Raw genomic sequence first — 19,878 nt, forward strand, 5'->3', positions numbered from 1 at the left:
GAAAGAAAGAAAGAAAGAAAGAAAGAAAGAAAGAAAGAAAGAAAGAAGAGAGGAGAGGAGAGGGGAGGAGAAGAAAGGAGAGATATGAGAAGAAAGAAGAGGAGGGGAAGGGAGGAAAAGAGAGAAGAGGGGAGAGAAGGAGAGGAGAGGGAAGGGAGGAGAAGAAAAGAGAGAAGAGGAGAGGAAAGGAGAGGAGAGGAAGGGAGGAAAGGGGGAGGAGAGGAGATGAGAGAAGAGAAGAGAAAAGGAGAGGAGAAGAGAAGGAAGGGGAGGGGAGGACAGGGGAGGACAGGGGAGGACAGGGGAGGGGGAAGAAGGAAGAGGCTGCCATGACTCTCATTTGGATTTGTGGGGTTAGGTAGTTGATGTTTGTAGTTTTAGTTTATTTTCTTGTTTTACATTTTGCTGTTTCATTGTCATTTTGTTGACTTGAAATGAAATATATCAAACATGGTCAAATGTAAATAATATAAACATCCATTCTTGATTTCCATCTATCCATTCAGCAAAAAGGAACACTACAAATTCAGGTGACAAAACCTTCTGTGACCATCCATCCCATGCTTCTCCCTTTTTTTTTCTCTCTCTCTCTACCATCACCCTTTCCCTCTCCAGGTCTAGGTGTCCAGGCTCAGGAGGCTCATTTCCTAGTCTTCAGAGCAAGTGCCACATACAAGTTTATTACAAGGAAGTCTTTTTTAAACTTCTTTATAGTTCCAAATAGAAGGTTGAATTCAACATTTCTCTAGAAGCATGATTTTACAGTGAGACAGCTGAGAACAGAAAGATGTTTGCACTGATAACTTCCTACCACATAATTCAATGGGTAGAGCCAACTCTGCCCTCTCTCCAGGGCCTGAAAAGAGATGTAACTGAATCCCACTGGCTTCCAGGACTTGGCCTGGGACAATTTCAACAACCCCAGACTTTTTTACTGAAGCTACATGAAAGGCTTACTGCCTAACTTCTGAACCCACTACTTGGAAACAGGTGGACAAGTGGAGACACCACAAACAGAGCACCTACCAACATCATGCCAGTGTGGTCAGGAACTGCTGGTTAACCACTCACTGATATTCCGAGTCCATCGATGGACACATGAGGAGTGTCTCTGACTTCTTTGTTAAAAAATCAGTCTCTTCCCTTTGTTATCATGTTAAAATCTGTTTGAGTTAAAATTATGTCATGGATAATACAAGATGAAACTTTGAATGAGCAAGAAAGGCAGAAAATTAAAGAAAATACATCTGGACTACCGACCCCGAGTCCTCCTTTCATCTGCATATTTTACTTGTAGAAACAGTCTTCCCAAGAACCATCTGAAGCACAGGCTCTATTGTGATCCTCAGTTTACAGGGAAGGAAGCACAGAAGTAACCTGTGCTAAACACTGAAATACTTAAGGCAGAGTTGAGATCCACATCCTGAAAATCTGAGCTGGAGTTTATACTGTTAACACCTACTAGATAATTTGGGAAGTAAATGGGTACATGACTTCATAATTAAAAAGAAAATGTGGGCCATAATTGTCAAATAAAATAGCATTTGATAATAGGTATTTTACCTAAGTGGACTTGAAAGGATGAGAAACACAAGTTTTGGGTACAGAAAGAGAAGAGTACAAGGAAAGGAAAAAATATATGAGCAAAGAAAGCCAGGAAATGGGTAGGATAGCTCTCTACTTCCAGAGTATGACTGAAGACCTTGGGCGGACTCATTTTTTTTTGAGAAAATATCTTTCTCTATAGCTCAAGCTGGCTTCAAACTCACAGTCCTACTGCTGGGCCACAGGAGTGCTAGGATTACAGCTGTGCACCACCATGCCCAGCTGTTTCGTGGGTTTGTTCTTAATTCTAAGAACATAGAGATATATTTCCTAATATTTAATATGTTCCATGGTGAAAGGTCTCAGATGAGGATTCAAAAGGGACACTAAAATGGATGGGGGGGGGCATGGAGTTTATTAGAAGGCTTATTCATGCATAAGCAGACAGACGGGAACACTACAGCAGGGATTCATATGGGGAGTTCAAACCCTACCACCAGATAAAGACAGCATGGCTGGGGCTCTGAAGAGAGGAGGTTATAGGAAGGGCCCACATGACAGAAGTAGAAAACTCTTACACCTTTCTGAGGATGAGGAGGCTTCATAGCACAAACCCGAAACCAGGCTCTCTGATTCCCAAGCAGGAGGCAAGGAAGGAGATGGGCACAAGACCTGTGGCCACCAATACTCCTTATGGTGTAAACTTACTTCCTCAAGTGCAAAGCCTCTGGCACCTTAAAGTCTGTCAGCTAGAGATTCACAATGTTCAGCGGGCTGGCCGTCTGTATGCATGAGAGAAGAGCTGTGCAGTTGCTACTATGGCCTGAGTAGCAGCTGGATTCTAACACTACATTCTTTTTTTTAATTTTTTATTTAACTTTTATTAATTACACTTTATTCATTTTGTATCTTCCCATAAGCCTCTCCCTCCTCCCCTCCCGATCCCACCCTCCCTCCCCTTTCTGCAAGTCCACCCTCCCCAAGTCCACTGATAAGGGAGGTCCTCCTCTCCTTCTTTCTGCTACAGAGGGCCTCTGAAAGCCAGAAGAAAACAAGAAACAACCTAGGAACCTGCCACAGAGGACCTCTGAAAGCCTCTGCCCTGCAGACTATCAAAGCAGATGCTGAGCCTGATGGCCAACTGTCAGGCAGAGTGAATGGAATTTTATATAAGAAGTGGGAAATAGCAAGAGCTGGAGAGGACAGGAACTCCACAAGAAGAGCAACAGAACAAGAAAATTTGAACACAGGGAACTTCCCAGAGACTCATACTCCAACCAAGGACTATTCATGGAGATAACCTAGGACCCCTGCACAGATGTAGCCCATGGCAGTTCAGTTTCCAAGTGGGTTACATAGTAATGGGAAGAGGGACTGCCTCTGACATAATCTGAATGGCCTGCTCTTTGATCACCTCCCCCTGAGGGGGGAGCAGCCTTACCAGGCCACAGAAGAGGACAATGCAGCCACTCCTAATGAGAACTGATAGACTAACACTACATTCTTACACACAGTGTCTGTGCTTACTAACCTTGGTTGACAACCTGACACAGTGAGAAAAAATGGAACATTGGCTAAGGAATTCCATCTGCCAGACTGTGAGTCCATTGTTAATTGCTAGTTGGTGTAGAAGGGCCTAGTCCATTGTAGGCTGTACAATCCCTAAGCCAGTAGGCCTGAGCTATATAAGAAAGGTAGTTGAAGAGCTGAACATGAGCCAAGGAACAAGCAGGTAGCAGCATTTCTCAATGGCTTCAAGTTTCTGCCTTGAGCCTTTGCCTTGGCTGCCCTCAATAATGTATAATCTAGAAAATAAAAATAAACCTTTTTTATCTCAGTTGTTTCTGGTCATGCTGTTTAATCATAGCAAGAGGAACCAAACTAAAGCAACATCTTAATTTTGTAACTATTTCAGGAACACCAGAAAGAGAACAAATTTAGTCAAAACCCTAAATATATCTAACTTGAACCAGGTAGCAGAAAATCCAAGATTCATTCTCACCCAGTCTCTCTTGGTGTCTTAAAGGGCATAGATCTTAGGAAAATAGTTCAGAACATTAGAGTCAGATAACGTTAACTCTGTGCTTTACTGGCTGTGTGACCTTGGACCTGTGAATTAATAGATCTGAAGTTGCTTTCTCAGCTCTAAATTTCTGTAAAGAATATCAAACTCATATATTGTTTTGCAGGGCAAAGGAAGTCATGCACATACAAGTTTAGCAGAGTACCTACTAGGCACAAAGTAAATGCCAAATTTGATCAACATATTAACAACATACTAATGTCAAAGTTAAATGAGGATGAGCTTCCATATTGCTCTTTGGAGCTGCAAAGATCCAAGCCATCTAGCCAAATCATGTAAACTCTGTGGGTGAAAGAGAGAGAGAACATTCAAACCAAGGAAAACCATCTATTGCTATTCAAGCAGTTGGTGTAATGTTTAAGCACCAAAATTATAAATATATTCAATCTGCTGATAATTTGATTCTAATTAAAACTTCTATACACAAAGTTGGAATTGCGGGGGATGGGGGAAGCAAAAAACGAAACAGCAATTAACCTTTGGTTCTGAGCTTATTCGCTCCTAGCCAACATGGGTCAGTTGCCATAGAGATTATTCCTACATGATCTGCAGATGTGACCAAAGCCACATGGAGCCTCTGAGCTGGCCTCCTCTCAGGGTGGCTTTGGGATAATTTTTTAAAAACCTACTGAAAGAGAACTGAAAGCTGATATGAAACTCTACAGGAATGGAAGTAGAAATGAAAGGAAAGAAGGCAGGGGGGTGTGGAAATCCGGGGGAAAGATATTAAAGAAATAAGACTGAATAAAACCCAGTCTTCTTAGTTTACAACTTTCCAGTCTGTCTGTAGCGGCGGTGGGGGGGGGGGAGAGACTGGTAAGAAGAAAAACTGAGGAGCATGAAGAGTTTCTCACTCCTACTAACAGGAGACTTCTTAGCTTAAGAAGATGACCAACCAAGCCCAAGCCTGGCTTAGGCAGAGAGGACAAAGAAAGGAGCACTTGGCTACAGCGTATTTCTTGTCCTGCCTCTAGAATACTGGGAGAACATAAAGTAACCAAACACAGAGGTAGAGTGCAGAGGACGGGCTAGGTCAAAGTGGAAGAGCGTTCAGTCCATTTTCTGTGGATAATAATACATTATCTCTGGCTAGAAACATTTTACTTGAGAGGGGTTTATTAGCGCTTATGGTTTTAATGATCCATGGTTAAGAGGCTGCATCTGATGATAGCTTCATTAGCAGAATCTTGAGGCAAGGCTAGGTACTGTATGGTAAGAGGAAGCCTGGTGGTTACTCTTGATTGTCAACTTGACTGGATATGGATTCAACCAGGAGACATGCCTCCAGGCAGTCTGTAAAGGAATAACAGGAGGGAAGACCCTCTCTTAGAGGGGCCCGCACCTCTGGCAGCAGCTCCCACACATACAGAAGACTTGGAGAGAGGTAGGGCTGCCTTTGCCTGCCCCCTTCAGTCCTTGCTCATGAATTCATCTATTCTTCTGTGGCTGCTGTCAGACTTCCTGGCATCAGAATCTAGATTCTTTAGCCTTCCAGTGTGAACTGAACACCGGCAACTCTCCAGGAATTCCCTAGGCCTAGAACACCAAACCGGGGCTGCTGAAGCCTACAGCCTTGATCTGAGCAGCAGTCTTTTCCAGTCTGTTACTGTTACTTGGATGTCTTTCTTTGCTTCTTCTCTGGGCAGCTGAAAAGTCTTCAAATCTCTCCCCTCTGATTCCCTTGTAGTGATATATCCTGCCTTTGGATCACAGCATAGCTCTCAAATCCTGCTCTCTGCAGTTGAAAGCAGTCAATTAGTAGTCTGAATGCTTGCTGTTTAAATATTTCCCCATCGAATAACCCCAGTCCACCCTGCATGTGTGTGTGTGTGTGTGTGTGTGCGCGCGCGCGCGCCCGCGTGCAGCCAGCTAGCCCCAGGAATCTCCTGTCTCCAACTCCCCAGCACTGAAATTACAGACATGCACCACAATACCCAGCTTTGTTATGTGATTTCTGGGGATTAAACTCAGGTCCTCATGCTAGCAGAACACCCATTTTACCCACAGAGCCATCTCCCCAGCTCTAATTCATTCCTTTTTAATTCTGCCTGCTATAGTGCTATAGAACAAAGAATGGCTCTTCTGGAGTATTGGTCCAGGTATGCGAGTGGGTTTCACCTCAGTTCCAATACAGTAGCATTCATTTGTATCTGGAGTCTGGTCACAGCTACTTAGGCAATCTATACAATGGACTAAGTCTTCCCTAGCCTTAGTGCCTTCTGAGCCCTCACTAGATTTCCCACAATGGTCCTTCTAGGATATTTTGGCCAGCTTCCTCAAACTTTCCTAGCCTGTCTATGACCCAGTTCCAACCACCACATTGTCAGATATTCCTTACCAGCAACATGACCCTCAGAACTAACTTTCTATATCAGTCAGTTTATTATCATTGTAATAAAATATGTTTAGGTACACTGTATTTTAATGAGATTTCTTTAGATTCTAGTTTTTTATTTTTGTTTATTACAATTTATTCACTTTGTATCCCAACTGTAGCCCTATCCCTCATTTCCTCCCAATCCCACCCTCCCTCTCTCAACTCCTCCCATGCCCCTCTCCAGGTCCCCTCAGAGGGGAGGTCCTCCTCTTCCCTCTTACCCTTAGCCTATCAGGTCTCATCAGGACTGGCTGCAATGTCTTCCTCTGTGGCCTGGTAAGGCTGCCCCCCACTCAGGGGGAGGTGATCAAAGAGCCAGCCACCAAGTTCATGTCAGAAACAGCCCCTGTTCCCCTTACTAGGGATCCCATTTGGAGATTGAGCTGCCATGGACTACATCTGTGCAAAGGTTCTAGGTTAAGAATGCACAAACACCGTGGTGCAGGCTCTGGTTAGGGCTCCTCTAATATCACATCATGGCAGAAAACATTATGGTGAGAATTATGTATAGGGAGCATTCATACACATGGGAAGGCAAGAAAGCAGATATGGGAGAATGACTTTTCTCTTCTTTAATATTCATCTGGTAAAAACTGATAGAGATCCCCCAAAACTACAGCAGTTCCTTCTAAAAGCAGCGTCCTTCATGACCTTACTTCCTACAGTGCCCCACCCCTTGAAGGTTCCATGTCAGTGTCCAGCATTGCCATATCCAGAACCAAGCTCTCAATTCCTGAACACAGAGGCAGGAAAGTCAAGCTGAGTTCAAGCCATGAAACACCTGGGCTATGAGTTCCAGAATAAAGCAATAAAGCTGTCATCAGGAAATCCGTTCCTGCTTGCAGGTAGATTTCTTCATAGCCTATATGTATCTATATTGCCCAGATAGATCTCAGCCCTTCTCTGTTAGTTTAGCATTCAAGGTCAGACATATAATTATTTCCCCATCAAAATCTAAAAGCAGTTACTAGCCTAAGACAGTGATAATCACCGAATCACTTAAGTGGGTTCTCATTAAAATCTGAACAGTGTCTTCTAAAATAAAACGACATTGAAAGTTGTTGTTGTTGTTGTTGTTTCTTTTACACACACAAGATTTTTACAGGCAGCACATTCTACAGTGTCCTCTGGAAATGTCCCTCCCCTGTTGCTGTAGATAACCTGTCAACATGACCCAGCCAAGAATCATCTGAAAACAGAAGTCTTACTCTAACTTGTTATTCTGTCTCTGTGATAAACACCATGATCAAAACCGACTTGAGGGGAAAAGAGTTTATTTCAGCTTATACTTCCAGGTCATAATCCATCATTGGAGAAAGTCAGACGAAAACTCAGAAGCAGAGCCATGAACCATATAAGAACTCTGCTTCCTAGCTTGCTGTTTGCCTCATGTTCAGATATCTTATACAACCCAAGTCCACCTTCCCAGAGACAGTGCCACTCACAGTACTCTGGGCCCTCCTACGGCAACCACCAGTCAAGACAGTTTCTCAGACATGGCCACCAACCAATCTGATTGAGAAAATTCTTCATTTGAGGTTCGCTCTTTCCAGGTGACTCTAGATGGTGTGAAGCTGACGATAAAACTAACAAGTCACAATTGAGTAATTGTCTTTATTTGGTAGACATGTCTATGAGGGGTAGTCTGGTATAGGAGGGCCCAGTGCATTGTTGATGGGACCTATTTCCTGGGCAAGTGGTCCTGGATTGTATTTAAAAGCTAGCTAAGCATGAACCTGTGAACCACACAGAGCCAACAATCGGTTCCTGTATAGTTCCTGCCTCAAATTCATGCTTTGACTTCCCACGGTGATGTACTGTGACCTGGAAGTGTAAGTCAAATAAACCCTTTCTTGCCAAAATTGCTTTTGATCAATGTTTTATCACATTAACAGAATGAAACTGAAACACTGGCCCTGTCCACGGCAGCTGTTCTCCATTCTGAATTACATCATCTTGTAATTAACAAGTTCTACCTAAAATTTACTACTTGCTGGAATAATCTCACTCACTTGCTGATACTTTCTCTAAGCTTCCTAAGACCAGAAGACACAATGCTATTGCTTATTCTGGTATTTTTCCATATCTACTGCAGCACCTGAACAAAACAAACTATATATACATAAAGGGCCATTTTCACAGAAGGATCCAGTTCATACGAATCTTAGACCGAACTAATTGTCACTCCTCTCTCTCTCTTTCTCTTTCTCTGTCTCTCTCTCTCTCAGAGTGACAGCATTATTGAACGATTCTTTCTTTCAATGGAAAATATTGACTGTTTGCTATATGTCAGTTGCCACGCTAAACGCTAGCAGTAAAATCATAAAGGAGTCAGACAAGGCCTCTGCCTTGTGTCCGTTCCACTATAGGAGTGAGCACAGCTCATATGCACTGACAATCCAGACAATGTAATATTAGCCAGGGATGGTCACCGTTGCTATGGGTGAGGCCAGTGAGGGTGATTTGAGGGACTAGGGGCAGTGGGGAGGGGCCAGTTCCTTTAGCTCAGGTGGTCAGGGAAGGTCTTGCTAATAAAGGGAGCCTGTCCTGTGGTGATGAGTAAAGGAATTCTGGGCAGAGGGTACAAAAGGTACAAACCCCTTGTGGTGGGAAAGATCTCAATCCTTCCAGGGGCTCAAATATTGTGGTCTAGGGGTATGAAAGATGCCAGTGAAGAAGTGTGTTTAGTGAAGGGCAAGTGGAACACACTAAAAGACTTACTCAGAATGACGTGATCTGAAGTTCATGTTAAGACCATTACTCTGGAACCTATGGAAATAGCTCAGTATGCAAGATTAATTGATACACAAGCAGGAAGACCTGAGTTCAAATCTGCAGCATCCATGTTAAAAGCCAAGTGTGGCCACATGCACCTACAACCCCAACCCTGTGAGAGGGAGAGAGACAGGAGAATTGCTGGTACTTGCTGGCTGTCAGTCTAGTCTCGGGTCAGTGAGAGACCCTGTCTCAATGAAATAATCTAAAGACTGGTAAGAAAAGACAGTTGTCAGCATCCTCTTCTGGCTCTGGGCACACACAGGCAGACCACACACACACACAAAAGGTACACACACACAAAAGGTACACACACATACACACACACACACACCACAGACATACACACACCACAGGTGCTCACACACCACACATTCACAAACAGAAAGAAAATTACTTTGGTTGCTATTGAGAGATGAAAAGGGTCAGAATTCACGTGAAAAAGCAGTGAGGGATCTTCCCAGCTATTTGTGCAAGAGATGACTATTCGTGCCTTGTCCTCAGCTGGTTGCAAAGGTGAAGAAGAAAAACAGAGGTAACCTCATCTTGTTCTAAGATTTATTTTTAGTAAAGACAAACGATTTGCAAAGATATGTCTTCATTTTTTTTTTTTTGTAACAAAGTGTGATTCACAAAGATTGAAGCATGCAGCATGCTGTGACATAATGTCTGGGAACTGCTGTTCTGGAGAATTAATTCTGGTTGGTCAGGTAGGAAGAGGTCTAGGAGCTTGGGCTTATACGCATGCCCTGGTAATTCTGTGATTGTGCCTGGTTGGATGCTCCTTCCTGGGTTGTGCTTGACTTTTTATGTCTTGACACCACATTTCATCGTTGAGCATAACCTTAGCAATGTCAGTTTTGTCTTGCTGTTGAGGGCACAGCATGAGGCTGCTGAGTTAGTTAGGATCTGATCCTAACTGTAGGTATTCTGAAGCGATAGACACTCCTCTCTAGGGACTACTGCTGGTACCTCATTGGCTGGGGACCTAGTTACATTGCGTTCAGCAGTTACTGGGTTTCTAAACCACTCTAGGAGCTGTTTAATCAGCCGTGGGTTTGAATGCCTTAATCATGTAGAGCTCTTGATCATGTAGAGCCTTACAGGACCTTCTTTCTAGCCTTCAGTCCTATGCTTGGCTTTGACAAAGGGATATGTATGTGCCAACAGATTCTAACAGTTGTCACTTAGCTGATGGGCACAGAGGGTCAGCCAAGGCACTTTATCCTCAGCCTCTCTCTGAAGTCAAGCATCAAGCAGGCTGAGAAAACGCCAGCTCAGAGAAGTTACTAAGCATTCCCAAGATCACACAACTAATCAGACAGGTTAACTTCATGTTCAGGTAACGGTTCCACAGCCCCTGTTCTTCTCTAACGCTGTCTCTTCGGTAAGCCAAGGCTTCAAAGTCAGCTCAGCCCCTTAGAAGTCATATGACTTAGGATGCATCATTAACCCCTCTAAAGCCCAGGTCCTTTACTGTCAACAGGTCTCTGCCCATGTTTATTTCAGCTAAGAATTATTAGTTATTGGAAGCATTGTGGCTTGGGGCTGCCTAGTTTAGCCTCTTTTCTCACCAAGGCCTTGGGGCTTTAGCCAAGGACTTCAGCAACCAGCTCATGGCATGGCTCAAAGTAAACAACCAATGTCCACAGACCTAATGGTATGACTATCCCATGTGATATGACACCTGCTTTGGGAATTATGCTTTGGGTCATGTTCTCTGGTTTTGAGCTAAGCATCGCATAAGAGCCACACTGGCCCTTACTAAAGTCTTGTATCAAGAAGTCAGGAACATTAAATGGAAAAAAAAAAAAAAAACCTGTCCATGTGACCCTAGTAATTTGTTTAAAAGATCTTATTATATTTGAATAACTATGCATGTCAATTTATAATATATTTACTCAATGAAAGGTGACAGATGTAGAATACCAAACACTGGGAGTATTTCCACCATGGTGCATTGTGGATTTTATAGCTGTTACAGAAATCCATGATTGCCAAAAGGTGACACTTGTCGACACACAAAGAGAGTGGGTCACATAGATGAAGACTGCATCACAGTGTCCACCCCACCCTCTCACTTTCTGATCGCTCCAGGCGAGGAAGATACAGGATTTCTTTTACACAGCAAACCACAACAAGCGCCACGCAAACGTGTACAGTTTAAGGGCATTTGCACTAGAGAATAATCAACCAGCCATCAACCTTAGAGAAATTTCTGTTTAAAAAAAAACTGTGAGAAGATGTAGCCCATGGCAGTTCAGTGTCCAAGTGGGTTTCATAGTAACGGGAGCAGGGACTGCTTCTGACATGAACTGATTGGCCTGCTCTTTGATCACCTCCCCCTGAGGGGGGAGCAGCCTTACCAGGCCACAGAAGACAACAGTGCAGCCACTCCTGATGAGACCTGATAGACTAAGATCAGAAGGAAGGAGAGGAAGACCTTTCCTATCAGTGGACTTGGGGAGGGGCATGCATGGAGAAGGGGGAGGGAAGGTGGGATTGGGAAGGGAGGAATTATGGGGGGATACAAAGTGAATAAGTTATAATTAATATAAAATTAAAATCAAAAAATCAAAAAAAATTGTGAGAGAGCAAGTGTTTCATTTATTAATAACTTTCTGGTTTGATTCTTATCTCTGCTCATTCATTCCACAAACTTTTATGATTCATAGAAGGAGGTCCCTCTTCCTTCACTGAGATCCTGTAATTACAGGAGAAAAGCCTGGTGATACCAGTACTTATTGAGGATTCAAAAGCCAAAGTCAGAAAACAACAAAATCTTCCTGGCTCATGAACAATTTCAATTGTTTAGTCTTTTTTTTTTTTTTCTTAATGTCTGAAAAACAGAATACGTATGTCATTTTTCTATGGTTACTGTTATGAGATATAATGGTCTCATTGTCATACCTGGCACATTATAGTCACTCAGTAATAAGTCATTGCTGTGGTTATCAGCAATGACTTACCATAAATGCATACCATAAAGGAATGCAACGAAAGCATGGTGGAGCTGCGGAGAACAGTGCCTAACGCCAGGGAGGCATTAAGGCATCTTGTCAGTGGTTAGCACTATGCTCCAAAGACTAACAGTATCTCTGCCTATGTACCACTCAGCAACTCCCAGGTGCCCATTAACTGGTCATTTAGAGACCTCCACTCAGGAGTCTGTGTCTTCCTCTGTCCACAGTGACATCTAATGTCTAGCTTTTCATTTTCCCCAGCAGATGCTGAAGTCTTCTAAAGAGAAAACTTGAGAGAGAGTATGTAACCATTAAAATTAATTGCGCACAAACATTAGCAATCAGATATCCAATGCCGACATGAAATATGGATAAGGGGTTGCTGAAACATTTATATTAAATTACTTTTGTAATAATATTTAACTTTTGAGCATTAAATATTTAGTGCTCCTTCCTTGCCATTTGCAAGGAAGCCTCGAGCTCTTTGAAAGCAGAAAGAATCCATGTCACCCATTTTTGTCTCAAGGGCCCAAGAAGATAGACATCAGACCAGCAGCTCTGAGATGAGAGCAGCAGATAGTCTGTAACCACGCATGAGCCAGCTTTCATTCATTCAACAGAACGCTATTGTCATTTTTAATGAGCTCATCAGTCGGCCTTCCCATTGCTCAAACAAAATACTTGAGGAAAACTTATGGGAGGGGGCACTTCTTTCGGCTCATAGTTGCAGAAATTTCACTCCATCACTGTGGGCAGGGTAAGGTAGACAGAGCAGGACAGGTTGTCTTGGGCAGCCAGAAGGCAAGAGCGAGGGTCGGAGGAACCTTGCTAGGGCTTTTTTTTTCCTTTTTTATGCCATTCAGACCCCATCCTGTGGAATGGTGCTGCCCACAGTCAGGGAGCATCTTCCTCACTTAGTTTCCTCTTGAGAAAGCCCTCACAGACACACTCGGAGTTGCATGTCACTCATCTCCTAGGTACTTCTCAATTCAGTAAGTTGGCAAAACTCATCGCCCCTGGGTAACATTGGGAAGCACAGAGAAATGTAAAGCATACTCCCAGAATTCATGAGTCTTAGAAAATAAGAAAGCCAGGCACGTTGCCTATCTTTTCACCACACTCAGCTACCACAGCTATTTCAGTTGTTTGAAATCTCTCTCTATCTCTCTCTCTCTCTTACACACACACACACACACACACACACCTTTGACTTCTCCCATGCTGGTTGCCTCTCCATTAAACAGCTTTCTGTCTATGGTTTTAGTAAACTCTGCCATATTTAAATGGATACAAGAGCCTCCAAGTTCTAGGCCCTCTGAGGGCTAAGTAGCTAAGCTACCTCGCTAGTAGCCAAGCTATGTAGAAAAAACTGTAGTCCAACATCCGGCTGCACCCCCCATCACCTCATGGAAGTCAGCTCTATACCCAATCTTATGATGGGAACCATGCTCTCGCTGAGACCAGGCCCTCCTGGGTGGACCTTAATCTACCACACGCCACACAGTAAGATTTCCAGAGAGACCAAATCGTCTTCTAGCACAAAGATTTTTCAAAGTACAGTTACATAAAGTCCTGATAATCCTATAGCTGTTGTGAACTACCATAACATAAGTGTCGGCTACCATCAAAGTTGATGATTCCCTGAATGAGAACAAAAATCTGACTGTTACTACTAGGGACGTTTCTAAGGTGAGAAAAAGACAGGCTGATTCTGAATAAGGAGTCAAGGGTCGGGAGCTCCATAGATGCTTTGCGAATTTGAGTTCTTTAGGCTGTGGTACCCAGAAACCACAGCACTCCTGAGAGGAAGCTGCTACCTGCCTGCTGTGTGTGCAGGCCTAGGCAGATGACTCAGTTTCAACTGCAGATTCCTTTAACCAACTCCCAGAGCATCTGAAACAGCCCTGATGAGAGTCCTCTGATGTTTTGTTTTGTTTTGTTTTGTTTTGTTTTGTTTTGTAAGAATATTGTCATTCTATATCATTTTGGGTGACCAAATCTTAGAAAGGAAAAAACAACAAGAACAAAAAAGATGGTGCTGGAATACAAATGGAGTCTACATGCTGCTTGTATTACTATGCAGACATGGGGCTGCAGAGCACAGAGGAGAGAGTGTGCGTGATGTTAGTGGCTTCTTACATGTTCCCATTGCCTCGGCCTTTGTTTTAAGCATGTTTACCATTCCATGAGCATAGCCAGGGCTTAGTCAACCTTGTGCTGTCCCCCACCCCCTCCCACTTCCTCAGGATATCTGCCTTATCCAATTGAGTCACTGTGGCACAGGCAGATACAGCTTATTCGAATTGCCTGCTGTCCCCGCACTGCTTACAGACTGTACAGAGGTGGCAGCCAGCTCCCTAAAACAGCTGATTCCATAGGATCCATAACCCTGCCAGTCAGAGATCCTCTGGGAAACCTGTTTGGGTTACAGTAAGAGATTCAGGCCACAGTCCCCACGCTTTTGCTGTGTCTTGATTCCCACCCACTGTTTGAACATGCTGGCCCAAGAGTGCTCTCCCTTCCCCAGAGCCCGCTGAAGTTCATTCTCCTTTCTGAAATCCACGGGTTGTGAGACCAGCCCTGCTGTGTCAAGTGTTCAGATGCCGTGTCCAGCGGGACTGCATCAACACACCAAAATCTTCCCTGCCGAGCATAGCTAGGATTGTAGCTATGTTGGTGGGGGTTGGGGAAAAGGTACAAGTGAGACTAGAGTGACCAGAGTATCTGGCAGGATCAAAAGGAAAGTGCCCTAGTTTTCAGTGAGTCACGAGCCAGTCACACCAGCAGCAAGCCGCCCTCTAGGAAAGGCAGTATCTCTGACCACATCCTCTTGAGCCTTTTCAGGGCAAAGGACAGCGCTAGGGGTTACAACCGCTCTCCATGGGTGAGATCTCAAGATGAAGTGGAAGATAAGATTAACCGCGCTCTTGCTCCGCACCACGCAGCCAGAGACGACGCCACTTGCCCGTGTGACTTCCATCAGCCCCGGGAAACTTGATGTGAGTCAGCGACAAGGCACGGAGCTCCTGGAGTGATGAGCATCACTTCTGCTCACTTGTCCACCTCTAACCACTCGAACTGATAAGCAGCTGCTGCTAAAGAAAAGCTGGATTTTTTTTTTTTTTTTTTTGTGGAGGACTTTTTTAATTTCTATATTCGCTTTAAATCCCCGATCGTAACCTCACCCTTCCTCCACTCCTGGTCCCACCCTCCTACCCTATCTCCTCTTGCCTTCTCCTCAGAAAAGGGGAGCCTCACCACCATTAACCCACCCCAGCACACCAAGTCTCATCAGGATTGAGCTCATGATTGCTTTAAAGCAGAGTATCACTATGTGGCTCTAGCTGACCTGAGACTTGCCACACAGACCAGGCTGGCCTCAAATTGACCAAGATCCACCTGCCTCTGCCTCCTTAGTGCTGGGATTAAAGGTGCACCGCCGTGCCCAGTGAAAGTTGGATGTTTATAAGCGCATCCATGGAACAGTGTGCTGTATGTCATAACCGGCTTAAAGCAACAAGAACAGAAATGGACCTATAATCCAAACCTAGAGCCAGACCTGCCTGTGCCTCCCTCTGAACAAGTGAGTGGCAGATTCTAACCTTGGTCAGGGAAAGCAAACACCAGCTCACTCCACACCCTCCTTCCCCACCTTAGCCCTTGTCACTCCACAGCCTTCTTTCCATTTGCATGGAAATGAGCCGGGCATCCAGTCCCTAGCCTGAGAGTGCTGCTGTCCCACTCTTAACTGCAACTGTGAAAACCACCTGCTCATTCTGCCTGTCACATCCCAGAACATGCCAAACCTCCCATGCTGATGGCGTTGTAACCATGTGGGATGCATCGATGTGCACTGGCTGAAAGGAGGCCTGACTGACCAGCACGTCCCTTTGTCTCTTACTTAAAGTGATCAATCATTTTCTCAGATGTCAGGGAAATGGCCTGCGAGAAGAAAGCAGGAACCCAGGGCTTGGGGACTGGGGAGGAGCAGCATGTCTCCGAGGAGCAGGTAGCCTGCTCCAGAATACCCATGGCCTTGGGCCCTGCGCTGCTGCCCAGAAGCTGATGTAGCCTCTCAGAGGATTGACTGCTTGCAAGCATGTGGTTCCAGCCAGGTCCTGTTTGCAGATGTGCAGCAGCAGTTTGAACCTTTTCTTCTCAGAGTCCTTCCTGGACCCACCATCAGCTCCTAGTCCAGCTTCATCTACTGGAGCATCTCTCCTTCAGCAATTGCTAAATAAATACAGCAACCCAAAGCCTCCAGCCATTCAGATCCTCCCACCCAGCAAGCCCATCTTCGGTCGTCCAGCCTTATGAAATTAATCCGCATCTAGAAACAGTCCCATACAGGAAGTACTCAGATGTAATATTACAGCAGCTACAGCAAAAAGACACAGACATAGCTGGCTGGGATGTGTTTGCCAGGCCAATAGCGATGAAGCGGCTTCGATTAGAGTAGCATACAGGAAAGACATTGAAAGTTACCTTCGCTATTAATTTACAGAAAGCAAAGTGAGTAGGCTATTAGTGTTTAATAGAAGAAGGAAAAACCACAACAATGGGCATTCAGAAAAAAAAAAGAGCAGCAGAACAGGAAGAAAAAGAGGGAAAAAAATGGAGTCCTAGTTACATGGGATATTACAGTTCAGGAAGTCTGGATGTAAAATACACAGAAAAAGGCCCTATTTCTTAAACGTCTTGTAAACTGTAAACTATTTTTAAAGCATTGCATGCGGGAGCTAATGTGTGCATTGAAAAGTAAGTGCAGAGGTGGAAGGCTAGGAGTAAAGGTGCTTGCCACCAAGTCTGATGACATGAACTGGATCCCAGGACCCACATGGTAAGAGAGAGCCAACTCACTAAAGCTGGCTCTCTACACACCCACTTCCCTACAAATATCTATCTTGTTTTCTTCTATGTTTTCCTTTATGCCCTACTGATGACAAGGAATGTCTTGGATCCCGGTCTTGGCACTGGTGCTATCCATTAGCAGTACACAGGTTTCCTGACCTCCATAAGCACATACACACACAAACACACACACACACACACACACAAACACACATGCACATAAATGTAATAAAAATAAAAGCAATGATACAGGTTTGGGAAGGGATTGGAAATCTGACTCATCCCTCCCCTTTTGTCTCTGCCTAGCATAAAGCTCCGAGAGAATCCTTGCTAATACTCATGACTTCCACAGTTGGCCATTCTGCTTTGACCTGTTTTAACCTGACAAGGCTGGCCTCTTGTACTTACAATCATTCATTCATCAGAGTGGTGAAACTCATCATTTCCTACTGAGTACCAGGCACTGCTGATAGTTTGAAATATTAACCCTAATCACAACTTCAAAGTAGATGTCACTAGCTTTACTCTAAAATCAGATTGAAGGTTGGACTGGTGTGTCCAATATGCTGCATTTGATGATAATTTGGACAGGAGTTAGACGTACAAAGCCGTTTCAAATCCTAGGCTCCTGTGTGTGATAAGCACAACTTATTTATCAATTAACTTTCCTCATAATCATACTTTCCTGATCATTTCACACAAGAATATAAAAATGCATGCTGATTACTCACTTTATAACCTCTCTTAGCCCCCCTCACCCTTGCCTACACACCCCCTTTCCTACAAATACCTATCTCATATTCGTCTGTTTTCTTTTATGAGCTACTGATAACCAGGGATGTCTTGGGTCCCGGTCTTGGCAGTGGTGCTATCCATTAGCTGCAGCGCACACATCAATGGGTGCACATCAAAGGACAGTAAGCCCTGTCTCCCAGGATCTATCAGTAGCCAATAAACAGTTCAGCAGTAAGGGCGAAGGTCTCATGAGCCCTTCTCATCCATGACTGATGTGCCCCACCCCAAACTCATGTTAGAAACACAATCCCCAGTGAAGCGCCGCTCGAGATGGGTCCTTTAGAATGTGTTTAAGTCTCCATCTCGGGTATCTCAGATATGGATCAATGTTGTTAGAAAAAAAAAAGAGCTGTAGAATCAGGTCTATTCTTTCTTGCCCTTCCACCTTCAAACTGAGGAAGCAAACAAAACAAAGATGTGATTTGGGGCCCAGATTGAGTTCTAAAAGTTGGAAATTTTCATCTAAAAAAAAAAATCCATCTGCACATTTCCCCTTGAAATATCAAAGATTCAGGCAACTATCAACCTGCATTCCCACCAAGCTGCCCCTCGACAGCTCCAGTCCCACTGTAAGAAAACCCTGTGCTCCCCTGTGTGTGGAGAACCCATCAGTCCCTGTAGGCCTCAGCCTGCTGTCTCTCCCAGCATGCCCCTCACACACCCCCTCCCGCACCCTTACCACACACCTGCCTACCCAGCCCTATCAACACTTGCGTTTTCAATCCTTGTTTTAAACAAACCGCTTGGCTTACAGAGTCGCAATGCCTGCATGTGCTCATTCTTTGCACCAAAGAATGAAAGATGTCTACAGTCCTGTTATTTCCAGGCTAGGGAGTTCAATAAAAACCCAGCTAACACTATGTGGATTTAGCCCTAAGCATGCCAGGGGGCATGACTGTGAAAGCAGAACAAGATGGAGAAGGAGGGGGGTAAAGCACAGCACAAAGAGACCATCTGGAAGTGTGACCCTCTGCTCCACCAGGTTGGGCTAAGCTCCTCCATGAGCTGTTTCTGTGAGGTCGGGGAGAAGCTGGACTCACACCAAGGGGAGCTGCCAGGCAGGAATTCCTGAGCAGGTCAGCTGGATGAGCCTCTGTCTCACGTAGCTTTAGCTCCACTCACTGGCTGGCTGTAAATTAAACTCTAAGAAAGTTTAGTGAAGTCTTCCAGCAGCCACAAAGCACATTCCTTTTATGGGGTTCAGAAAGAGGGTGGCCAGAGAGGCCCCTTTCCCTCCTCTGACTGCAGTGGTGCATGGCTCAGTGTCCTCAGCTTCTTCACTCTACTCTGGAGACCTCACATGTCTATAAGGAAAGGCAACTTCCATCTAAGCAACTCTCACACACAGGCTAGACTTGAGATTTCATATAGCCTTTTAAAAAACACAGCTATGGAACTGGAGAGACAGCACAGCAGATAAAGTACTTACTTGCAGGCACACAGGCCAGAGTTTGATCTCTAAGAAAAAGTGCTGGGTAAGATGTCATTATAAAGCCAGCACTGGGAGTGACACCTAAGGCTCCTTAGCCAGCCAACCTAGCATCCTTAGCATGTTTTAACACGTGAGAGACCCTATCTCAAAACAAAACAAAACAAAACAAAAAAAGATAGATGGTACATGAGGAACAACAGCCAAGATTGTCCTCCAGATTGTGAATGTGAACACACTAACTCTAACACATCCATCTGGACCTTCTTTCTCTGCAATCTGGGTGAACATAGCCACCCACCCTTTACCAATTAGCTATATTACTTAAAGGAAAAATAGATCCTTAATAAGAGATGGATGAAAATAAGAGAACAACTTTGAGGGATTTCTGTGGACTATGTGTGCTTAAGATTTGTTATCTTTTTTGGTAAGCCTCAGTGTCTTAATTTTGTAGGCAAGAAAACTGAGGCTAAAAGATAGCAAGCAATCTGCTTTGAATCACAAAACACTAGCCAGGAGAAGTCTCTTCAAACTTGGGTCTCTGGTTCTGCAGTCTACACCCTGGCAACTGCTGTATTGCATATATTCCGTGAATGAAAACTCCCATTTTCATTAAGCAATGGCGTGATTTTTTTTTTTGAAGAGTGATTGTATAAACACCCTAGCCATTTTTCTATATATATATATCTATGAAAAGTAACACACTTTGATACACACCATTTCTTTGGCATTTGTCTTAGTTTGGGTTTCCACTTCTGTGAAGAGACACGATCGCCACAGCAATTTTTATTTTAAAAAAAAAAAACTTTAATGGGGGTTGACTTATAGTTTCAGAGGTGTAGTCCTTTACCATCATGCCAAGAAGCACGGTGGCATGAATGCAGACATGGTGCTGGAGGAGCCCAGAGTTTTACATCTTGCTCGGCAGCAGGAGACCATGTGCCACACTATGTATAGCTTGAGCATGTGAGACCTCTATGGGTCCTCAATGCTTGCCCCCACAGTGGCACTCTTCCTTCAACCAGACCACACCTACTCCAACAAGTCACGCCTCCTAATA

Source organism: Psammomys obesus, unplaced genomic scaffold (assembly GCF_907164565.1).
Source record: "Psammomys obesus unplaced genomic scaffold, mPsaObe1.curated_primary_1811, whole genome shotgun sequence".
NCBI lineage: Eukaryota > Metazoa > Chordata > Mammalia > Rodentia > Muridae > Psammomys > Psammomys obesus.